Source organism: Archocentrus centrarchus, chromosome 14, assembly GCF_007364275.1.
Source record: "Archocentrus centrarchus isolate MPI-CPG fArcCen1 chromosome 14, fArcCen1, whole genome shotgun sequence".
NCBI lineage: Eukaryota > Metazoa > Chordata > Actinopteri > Cichliformes > Cichlidae > Archocentrus > Archocentrus centrarchus.
In genome coordinates this window covers 2,074,259-2,083,093 of record NC_044359.1, presented here as the reverse complement: position 1 = coordinate 2,083,093, position 8,835 = coordinate 2,074,259, and the positions used below count along the sequence as shown (strand labels likewise).

At 45.1% G+C, this 8,835-nt stretch overlaps 1 pseudogene; it reads right to left on the bottom strand.

Moving 5' to 3' along the window:
• Positions 1-2,837: 2,837 nt before the first annotated feature.
• On the bottom strand, positions 2,838-6,750 carry LOC115791869 (uncharacterized protein K02A2.6-like; annotated as a pseudogene).
• Between the last annotated feature and the right edge of the window lie 2,085 nt (positions 6,751-8,835).

Below are 8,835 nucleotides of genomic sequence, written 5' to 3'. Positions count from 1 at the left end.
ATTAAGTACTCGACTGTTTAGCTTCTCCACTGAGAACATGTTTCAAAGTTTTGTTTTTAGGGATAGTATCCAAATATGGAGACACCTGTTTAAAAAAGAAAAAAAATCTAAATGGTGACAAAAGGCCAAATTTGATCAGTGAGCGATGTCATGGATGGTTACATCATCTGAGGTCCCGGACGAGTCATCCAGAAAACAACAGGCTCTGTTTGACAGTTTGTCCTAAAGGTGCCGTTACACACAGAATCTGAGCATCAGCAAACAACTTTAATACTAGAAGAAGCCTCACATCTGTCAGAGAGACGGCTCGCTGGCCCACATCTGGATTCAGGTGATGTTTCTGTGTGAGTCGGTGAGCCGCGCTCCGCGTCTGCTTCGGTCTTTGACTGCACTTACTTCTGGTTACTGACTCGCTCCTGTGTGAAAAACAGAGCCTGAGCAGGGATGTGAGGACATTAAGAGGAGATTAGTGGATTAGCTGGAATTAAATTGGCTGACACAGACAGTGGTGATGAAGTCAGGGGGTCAAAATCCAAACGACATCTTCTTTTCTTTTTAATAAAATGAATGACAACAAACTGCAGGAAGTGCAGTTTGTTTATCTTTGATTTTCTCTTTATTTATTGGTATCAACTCACATGAAAAATAAGATTATACCTGATATGAGCTCATAAACATTTGCTTTAATAAAAGCTGTTGTGCCCCTGCAGCTCTGCTGTCATTGCTGTTTATAATGGGCAGCTTTTCATGACACTTGCTAACCGCTCCATCACAGACTCACTACGATTACTATGTGCCGTCGTAGCTCAGCTGCCTGCTCCCAGAGACGAGCTGGTTAGCAGCACCCAGCAGAACGTGAAAAAAATTCCAATTTTAATTTTTTCCCATATTTAATACTGCTGCCTTATTTTTGTTAAGCTAAACAAAGTAATTCTGCCTGAAGTAATTCTATAGATTATGGGTATATTTTCAGACATAGACTATGATCCGTTTTTGTTTTTTCCCATGTTGCCGGCAGGAGATTATAGGCAGGTGTATCCGCTCTGCAGCAAAATGCAGATCTGCATGAAGGTCCTGCAGATCCAGCTGCATGGATAAAACCTGTGGCCTGTCATTTGCCACTGTTAAAACCATCTTCAGTCAGATTCCAGATAACTGGGGTAAAGGTACTTTAGTACTCAGGCTTCCCAAAAAGTGGGCAACACCCCCTCAGCACAGAAGGAGTTAATCTGAACATGAGGCAATACATTTTCTTTTCCAATCTCCTAACACCATTATCATGTAATATAATCAGATCTGGAGATGGTGATTTCCCAAACATGCTGATCTTATCTGAAGTTGCTCTTAATGGGTTAAAGTTGGAGGACTTTGACTCCAAGCTGAAGATAGTTGGTTGCTTGGTTGACCTCTAGTGACCTGCTGGACTCATTTACATCCAGTGTGTCCAGAGACCAAGTACATGAAGTTACCCTGAGTTTGTTGGAAGTTCAATTATACAGCATATACAGATATACAGCACCAGTCATTCATATGAATGGGTGAGTGTGTCCAACTTTTGACGGGTGCTGTATAGATTCATCTTATATGATCGCACAAATTTTAAAACATCTGAATCCTGGAGCTGGTCTTCAGTTTTATGGGCTTGTTCAGATCTGTGGAGCATGAAAAATTAAAAGCTGCCTCTTCATGTTTAATTGTATTAAAGAAGCAGCAGATCAGGAATGTGTTTTAGATTTTCAGCAGCAGAGTTTTAAACTGAGCTGCAGCAAAGATCTGAGCGCTGCAGAGGTCTCCCAGCTGGCTTTGTTCGGCTTTTTTTTTTTTCTTTTCAAACTGCTTTTGTTGAGTGAACTCGAAGGCGTCTGAAGGTTAATTGAGCTGGGACGCTGTTGACAGCCAATTCTTATAATTCCTTCTGGAAAATAAAAGTAAGAGGCTTTCAGGTGGGCCGGGGGCCAAAGCCGGCCTGAACCGGCCAACAGAAACCAGTTATGGAGCCAAACTCTAACAAAGCGCACTGATACTGGGAGCAGGTGTAACCAGACCAACACCAGTCCGAAGGAAGGCTCAGGTATCACTCTGCAAAGATCAAACTCAGCCCTGAGCTCCCAGAAATGATGTTCACTTTTTATTAACCATTTACAGCTCGCTGTAGCAGTGGCTGCAATAAATCAACAAATTAACCTTTTTAATATAAATTTTGATGTAATGATGAAAACAATTAAGGCCCACAAATGTGAATAAAGACATGAATTTATGCACATTTCTTCCTGTACTTCACCCTAGTAATGTAATTAATATGTTAATGGTGAAATATGTAGAATAAGTCACCCTAAAAAATGACTGTTTTTGTTTCACAGTAACATAAAACAGCTTCTCTGGATCTGAAGCAGCTCTTTCTCAGCCTCATGCTGAACCTGGTGTCACACCACAGTGCAGCCCAGCCTTCATTTAACTTCAGCTTCAACACAATGAAAAATGTTTTGGACATCAAGTAAAAATGGTAGTTTCCTCAAATTCTGCTGGTAGCTTCATTTAATTTTGGGAGGTTTAAGACTATTTCTTTAAAACATGGGGATTTACAAAAAGTAAAGATTTACTATTACAGAGTGTGGGTGTGAGAGAGGAGGATGCTGGGATGGAGGCAGATGAACTGCTGTGGTGACCCCTAAATGGAGAAGGCAAAAAAAGAAGAAATAATTCATGTGGATTTGGTTTCACCAAATTCAAACCCACCTTTTATCTGTTTTTAGCTTTTTATTGAACACCGCTCAGCTTTATTGCTCCACTAACAGATTGCTTTTAAAATCTGTGTCATTGAAACTTGTGCAGCAGCTTTAATGAATGCAGCCCACGTGCCGAATGTGCTCAGACTCCAGCTGAGTGGATCCGTTTCCCTTCAGGTGAGTCGCGACTGCTGTGACGAGCTGAACGTGGAGGAAAGAAGGAACATCTGAGCTTCACCTGAGAAGCTTTTCAGGTCTTCATTTCATATCTGCTGGAACCGAAGGACAAAGAAGCTTGTCACGTCGTAAAGTCCAGCAGGGGGCGCCAGAAAGTTTCATTTCTTCAAATAATCACTTTTGGGACAATTTTCCCCAAATTCACAGCAAAGGCTGGAGAGACTTTAACAGGTGTGTGATACAGTTTGTTACAATTATTATGAGCAGCAGTGTTACTCATCCATCATTTATGTTATGTTGCTCCCTTATAGTGTCACTAAGTAAACATTATTACTCGACACACAGAGCATGGAGGACAACTTCTTGCTGGTTCACTCATTTGTTTATTATGCTACTGTTGCTATCAGAACCCCTGTATGCCCTAGTGGCGGTCTGCCCCCCTGTGGTAAGTATTGGTAGGACATCTCTAGGTTCATACATCACATATCTCCTCCCCACTAAGATTTGTTGTCAGTAACAAAAACATTTCTTCGGAAACAAACGTAAGACATTATATCCCCTTTTAAACTACATGAGATTATTTCTTTCTTTACTTCTCCACAACATTACCAGAAAATAGGAGAGTTATGTCACAGCTTATAATCACTTCAAATATCAAAACTCAGAACCATTTAACAACATTCTACAAAAGCAAACATTCTTAAACATTCTTCAACTTTTTCTTTTCTTTTTTTTTTTTACAACATCTTGGAATGTCAACATTGTTCAACTCTTTTTTTTTCTTTTTTTTTTTTTTGTGGTTGTTACGTTTACTGATCCCTGTAACGTACCGGCGGACGTGTGATCCTCACAGGATATCGTCGTACAGTCCCTGTTGTCTCTGAATGTTCTGTGTGTGTCATTTCTGTGGACTGTGGTGTCTTGAGTGTTTTGGGTGTTTTTGGTGGTGCATGTGGTGTGTGTGGCACTGTATCAGTATCCTCCTTCTGTTGAGGTGTATTTGGGTCAGGTGTGGTTGTCTGAGGAAGTGACAGCGGACAACTCACAGGAAAACTCCCTGCAGTCTCTGGTGGGTCTGACTCGGGCCGAGTCAGCATCTGGTCCACATGACGCTTCCAGACCCCTTGTGTACCCACATGTACCTTGTAGGACACTGGTCCGGTCTTCTCGATCACCACAGCTTGCGTCCACTTATCCTCCCCCCTCCTATAATCACGCACGAGCACTGGCTCACCAAGTTCAAACTGTCTCTGTTTAGAGTGTAGCTGGCGTCGTTGCTGTTGAGCCTCTTGTGACTGGTGCACTGTTCCAGCCACACTTGGTTTCAGGAAATCCAGTCGAGAACGCAGCTTGCGTCAGATGAACAGCATTGCAGGGCTTTCCTTGGTTGTTGCATGGGGGGTGTTACGGTAGGTCAGGAGGAACGTATCCAGACGCTGCTGCACTGGTGTAGTTCCTCTGGAAGATTTCAGAGCGTGCTTGAAGGTTTGCACAAATCGCTCTGCCAAGCCATTGGAGGCAGGGTGGTATGGTGCTGAGCGAATGTGTTTGACTCCATTGGCTTTCAGAAACGTGCTGAATTCTTCAGAGCAGAACTGAGGGCCGTTGTCGCTTACAAGACTGTGTGGAATGCCATAGCGACTAAAAAGTCCCCTAAGCACTTGGATGGTTTTGCTGGATGTGGTGCTATCCATGATGTGCACCTCGGGCCATTTGGAGTGTGCGTCCACTATGACCAGGTACATGTGCCCTTCAAACGGACCGGCAAAGTCCACATGTATCCGTTCCCAAGGACTGGATGGCCACATCCACGGGTGTAAGGGTGCTAGGCCAGGGTCTTTCTGCACTCGTTGACATGAGTGGCATGATTTTGCTTGGTGCTCGATCTGGGAGTCGATGCTGGGCCACCAAACGTAGCTACGAGCTAAGCTCTTCATCCTTACTACACCTGGGTGTGCTGAGTGTAGCTCTGTCAGCACCCGGGGGCGCAGTTTGGGTGGCACAATCACTCTCAACCCCCACATAAGGCATCCGTGCTGCACAGTGAGATCATGGCGGCGCTGGAGATAGGGAGACAGCTCACCTGCGTCCTTTGCAGCTGGAAAACGACCAGTTGGCACCATTTCCATGACACGGGACAGGGTGGAATCCGACATGGTGTGACGCTTGATCTCGGCGTTGCTGACTGGCAATGTGTCCAACTGTGACGTGTAGAACACCTCCACTGCACCTTGTTTCTCACTGGGGGCATGAGGGAGCGGTAACCTTGACAGTCCATCAGCGTTGGCATGTAGGGCCCCCTTTCGGTACTCAATGGTGTAATTGTGAGCGGAAAGCATGAGCGCCCAGCGTTGCATGCGAGCTGCAGCCATGGATGGTGTGCTTTTCACTGGACTGAAGATGGTTGTAAGCGGGCGATGGTCAGTGAGTAGCGTGAATGTATTGCCATACAGGTACTGGTGGAACTTGCGTACTCCAAAGACTATCGCTAACGCCTCCCTCTCAATCTGAGCGTAGTTTTGTTCTGCTTTGCTGAGAGTTCTGGATGCATAGGCGATGGGTTTTTCATCGCCATCCGGCATGACATGCGAGAGAACAGCTCCGACCCCATAGGGTGAAGCATCGCAAGCGAGACGGAGCGGCAACTCAGGGTTGTAGTGTGTGAGCACCTCTTGTGATACCAGGAGTGCTTTGGCTTTCTGGAACGCTGATGCACAGGCTGACGTCCACTGCCATTTCTTTTCTTTGTTCAGCAGTTCATTCAACGGCTTTAGCACAGTGGCCAGATCAGGGATAAAGCGTCCATAATAGTTTAGCATTCCTAGGAAAGATCGAAGTTTACTTACATCGCCTGGTGCTGGTGCTTCCACGATGGCACGTACCTTCTCCGGTGACTTGTGGAGCCCAGCAGCATCGATGATGTGGCCCAGGTATTCCACGGATTCCTGGAAGAAGAGACATTTCTCTTGCTTGAGGTGCAGGCCGTATTCCTCTAGCCTGCTGAGTACTGCATCCAGAGTTTTCAGGTGTGTCTGCTTGTCAGGACCACTGACCAGTATGTCGTCCAGGTAGCAGTGAGTGTGTGGCAGTCCGAGGAGCACCTGGTCCATTGCCTTCTGGAACAAGGCGGGCGATGACGCTACACCAAACGGCAAGCGGTTGAAGCAGAACAGTCCTTTCTGTGTTGAGATGGTCAGCAACTTCTTGGAGCTCTCTTCTACTTCCATCTGTAGATATGCATTAGATAGATCCAGTTTACTGAAGCGTTGACCTCCAGCGAGAGAAGCAAACAAGTCCTCAATACGTGGAATTGGGTACTTGTCGATGCAGAGAGCTGGGTTGATGGTGACTTTGAAGTCCCCGCAGAGTCTCACGGCGCCGTCCTTCTTGTTCACGGGCACCACTGGCGTAGCCCAGTCACTATGCGCCACAGGTGAGATGACGCCAAGCTCAGTGAGGCGTGTCAGCTCAGCTTCCACTCGCGGTCGAAGAGCATATGGCACATTGCGTGGTGGGCAGAATTTGGGTACACTGTTTGGTCTTAGAGTGAGCCTGGCTTTCACTCCTCTCATGGTGCCTAACTTATCGGAGAAAACAGCGGAGTGTCTCTTTAACACTGTCTCTAAGCTGTCTGTCTGTACTCAATTGCATGTACAGTCTTTAAGTCTCTCCAATTTAGTTGAATGGCTCTCAGCCACTCCCTGCCAAATAATGGTGGAGCATCCGCCTTCACCACATACAGTGGCAAGACAGCGTGTTGCTTGTTCAATGCCACTTGCACTTTAACAACTCCTTCTGGTGCCAAAGGCTCTCCTGTGTATGTCTTTAGTATGATATCAGTGGGTTGCAGAGGAAACTTATGCAGCTTTCGTTTGTACACTTCCCAAGGAATCAATGACACTGCAGCCCCTGTATCCAATTCCATCTCCATTTTCTTTCCGTTAACTGTTGGCACTACTGATATGCGTGAATATTTCCCTTTCTGAGACACTGCATACAGTCCCAAGTCACTGTCACTATCCGATTTCGTTCCTTCACTTTCACTTTCATTCGCCTCGACGTGATGGATCTTTTTCTTTCTATCTTTCACGCTGCGTTTGTGTGCATGGCTTTTCTGTTCAGGCTTAATATCTTTGTGTTTATGTTCTCTTTCATGACTGCTTTTTGATTTACTCCTGCACATTCGTTTCGTGTGGCCCTTCCTCCCGCACTGGTGACATTCGCGGTCTTTGTACCAGCAGTCATCATCACTATGATTTCCCTTCCCACAGCGGCGGCATTTTTCACCTTGCGAAAACACTGCGTTTACTTTCAGGGAATTACTTAACTGCTGTACGTCGCGTGCTGCTGTCTCTGCTGACACTGCATGTTCAACTGCTTTCTTGAACGTGAGGTTTTCCTCAGTCAGAAGGCGTTTCTGCACAGCTTCGCATTTCAATCCGCAAACAAATCTGTCCCTCAGAGCGTCCTCTAGGTAAGCCCCGAACTCACAGTGTTCCGATAGCTTCTTGAGCACTGCTACATACTGTGCTACCGTTTCTCCTTCCCCCTGATTTCGCTTGTGGAACCTGAACCTCTCGGCTATAACGAGCGGTTTCGGTGTGAAGTGATCTTTAAGCACAGTCACAGCCTGTTTGTAAGTCATTGTGCCAGGTGCCACGGGAGCTACTAAGCTACGAAGCAGTCCATACGTTTTAGGTCCCATCACACTGAACAGTACTGAAACCTTCTTAGCCTCATGAATGTCATTAGCCACCACGTAATGCTCAAAACGTTCAATATACGTTGCCCATTGCTCACCAGACTCATCGAAAATGTCCATATATTCCAGCCATCATACGTCTTTCTGGGATTACGTGCACTGTAGATGAACTCGAAGCACTCGATGTCCTTGTATCCGCAGATGTAACACTAGCTGCACTCGGGTCCTCCGATGATGGTTGGCTCATAGTTGATCAGCACATTAGCTATCCAAAAACGCGGGTGTTCATTTCGGTCCAAAAACTTGCACAAAGCTGACTTAACTTTCACAGCCAGTCGATGAAAAGTATTCCGAAATACACGACTCGTCGCCAATTTATGTTATGTTGCTCCCTTATAGTGTCACTAAGTAAACATTATTACTCGACACACAGAGCATGGAGGACAACTTCTTGCTGGTTCACTCATTTGTTTATTATGCTACTGTTGCTATCAGAACCCCTGTATGCCCTAGTGGCGGTCTGCCCCCCTGTGGTAAGTATTGGTAGGACATCTCTAGGTTCATACATCACAATTTAAATGCTCTTCTTCATATAAAATCTCATATAAACATTATGTTGTTACCACAGTCATTATTATTACAGTGTAGAAATACTTAATTAAAGGAAAGTTATAAGTTTTAAGGTGGGTTCCAAAGCTGCAGCTAATGAGTAATTAGCCAAAGTAAAGTTCCTTTAAAGGAGTTCTACTTTATTTTAAGCCAAATTAAGTTTATACAATAAAGTTTTCATAATAAATAAATTCAGAAAACGTGATCTCAGCTTTTCCACAGACTTCATCCTGAAGAAGTTTATCATCACAGATAAAAGAGTAAACCTCACATGTGTGAATGTTTGCTGCAGTTTTTATTGAGCTGACCTTCTGAATACAACCTTCAAAAAAACCCTGCAGCAGCTTCTCCTGAATCCTGGAGGTTGTTGTAGATCCAGATGTTTCAGGTGGGAGGGGCTGTACTTCAGAAGTACTGAGGTTCTGACCACCTGCAGGTCCTCAGGCTGAGCAAAGAATAAAATGTTTAAATAAGATCAGTGATAATCCAGTCAGAGGTATTCACCGGGCTCCCCAGGACCTCAGGGATCTCACGGCTCCTCTCAGAGGTCTGAGTTCAGTAACGCACAACTGGAAACTGCAAACAGCATCCTCTGTACGGGATTAACATGTGGAATTCTGC